This window comes from Oncorhynchus keta, chromosome 15, assembly GCF_023373465.1.
Source record: "Oncorhynchus keta strain PuntledgeMale-10-30-2019 chromosome 15, Oket_V2, whole genome shotgun sequence".
Taxonomy (NCBI): domain Eukaryota; kingdom Metazoa; phylum Chordata; class Actinopteri; order Salmoniformes; family Salmonidae; genus Oncorhynchus; species Oncorhynchus keta.
The window spans coordinates 20423754-20426253 of record NC_068435.1 but is presented as its reverse complement, the minus strand read 5'-3'; the positions used below and the strand labels follow the sequence as shown (position 1 = coordinate 20426253).

The 2500-nt window shown below is 46.5% G+C and overlaps 1 pseudogene; it reads right to left on the bottom strand.

Annotated features, from left to right (window-relative positions):
* LOC118395199 (ephrin type-B receptor 1-like) overlaps positions 1-2500 on the bottom strand; it is a 387061-nt pseudogene that overhangs the window by 199635 nt on the left and 184926 nt on the right.

The window sequence follows — 2500 nt, the reverse complement described above, 5'->3', positions numbered from 1 at the left end:
CTCTCTCTACCTCTCTCTCTCTACCTCTAACTCTCTCTCTCTCTCTCTCTCTACCTCTCTCTCTCTACCCCTTTCTCTCTCTCTACCTCTACCTCTCTCGCTCTACCCCTTTCTCTCTCTCTCTACCTCTAACTATCTCTCTACCTCTCTCTCTCTCTCTCTCTCTCTCTCTACCTCTCTCTCTCTACCTCTCTTCCTCTCTCCCTCTACCTCTCTCTCTCTACCTCTTACCTCTCTCTCTCTACCTCTAACTCTCTCTCTACCTCTAACTCTCTCTCTCTATATATATGCCATTTAGCAGACGCTTTTATCCAAAGCGACTTACAGTCATGTGTGCATACATTCTACGTATGGGTGGTCCCGGAATCGACCCCACTACCCAGGCGTTACAAGCTCTCATGCTCTACCAACTGAGCTACTCTCTACCCCTCTCTCTCTACCTCTCTCTCTCTACCTCTACCTCTCTCTCTCTACCTCTAACTCTCCCCTCTCTCTACCTCTACCTCTCTCTCTCTACCTCTCTCTCTCGACCTCTCTCTCTCTACCTCTTTCTCTCTCTCTCTACCTCTAACTCTCTCTCTACCCCTTTCTCTCTCTACTCTCTACCTCTAACTCTCTCTCTCTACCTCTTTCTCTCTCTCTACCCCTTTCTCTCTCTACCTCTAACTCTCTCTCTCTACCCCTTTCTCTCTCTCTCTACTTCTAACTCTCTCTCTACCCCTTTCTCTCTCTCTCTACCTCTAACTCTCTCTCTACCCCTTTCTTTCTCTCTCGCTCTCTCTCTACCTCTCTCTCTACCCCTTTCTCTCTCTCTCTACCTCTACCTCTCTCTCTCTACCTCTAACTCTCTCTCTACCCCTCTCTCTCTACCTCTAACTATCTCTCTACCCCTCTCTCTCTCTCTCTACCTCTACCTCTGACTCTCTCTCTACCTCTAACTCTCTCTCTACCCCTCTCTCTCTCTCTCTCTCTCTCTCTCTCTCTCTCTCTCTCTCTCTCTCTCTACCTCTACCTCTCTCTCTCTCTACCTCTAACTCTCTCTCTAGCTCTCTCTCTCTCTACCTCTAACTCTTTCGCTCTACCTCTCTCTCTACCTCTCTCTCCATCTCTAACTCTCTCTCTACCTCTCTCTCTCTCTCTACCCCTCTCTCTACCTCTCTCTCTACCTCTACCTCTCTCTCTCTACCCCTCTCTCTAACTCTCTCTCTACCTCTACCTCTCTCTCTACCCCTTTCTCTACCTCTACCTCTCTCTCTCTCTACCCCTCTCTCTACCTCTCTCTCTCTCTCTACCCCTCTCTCTACCTCTACCTCTCTCTCTCTCTACCCCTCTCTCTAACTCTAACTCTACCCCTCTCTCTACCTCTACCTCTACCTCTGTCTCTCTCTCTAACTCTCTAATATACAAAATATAAAAATTAACAGTAAACATGACACATACAGAAGTTTGTGACCTGTCCAGGCAATGACTATAGGGTCTTGAAACCATCAACTGGGGCGGCAGCGTAGCCTAGTGGTTAGAGCGTTGGACGAGTAACCGGAAGGTTGCAAGTTCAAATCAAATCAAATCAAATCAAATTTTATTTGTCACATACACATGGGTAGCAGATGTTAATGCGAGTGTAGCGAAATGCTTGTGCTTCTAGTTCCGACAATGCAGTGATAACCAACAAGTAATCTAACTAACAATTCCAAAACTACTGTCTTATACACAGTGTAAGGGGATAAAGAATATGTACATAAGGATATATGAATGAGTGATGGTACAGAGCAGCATACAGTAGATGGTATCGAGTACAGTATATACATATGAGATGAGTATGTAGACAAAGTAAACAAAGTGGCATAGTTAAAGTGGCTAGTGATACATGTATTACATAAGGATGCAGTCGATGATGTAGAGTACAGTATATACGTATGCATATGAGATGAATAATGTAGGGTAAGTAACATTATATAAGGTAGCATTGTTTAAAGTGGCTAGTGATATATTTACATCATTTACCATCAATTCCCATTATTAAAGTGGCTGGAGTTGGGTCAGTGTCAATGACAGTGTGTTGGCAGCAGCCACTCAATGTTAGTGGTGGCTGTTTAACAGTCTGATGGCCTTGAGATAGAAGCTGTTTTTCAGTCTCTCGGTCCCAGCTTTGATGCACCTGTACTGACCTCACCTTCTGGATGATAGCGGGGTGAACAGGCAGTGGTTCGGGTGGTTGATGTCCTTGATGATCTTTATGGCCTTCCTGTAACATCGGGTGGTGTAGGTGTCCTGGAGGGCAGGTAGTTTGCCCCGGTGATGCGTTGTGCAGACCTCACTACCCTCTGGAGGCCTTACGGTTGAGGCGGAGCAGTTGCCGTACCAGGCGGTGATACAGCCCGCCAGGATGCTCTCGATTGTGCATCTGTAGAAGTTTGTGAGTGCTTTTGGTGACAAGCCGAATTTCTTCAGCCTCCTGAGGTTGAAGAGGCGCTGCTGCGCCTTCTTCACGACGCTGTCA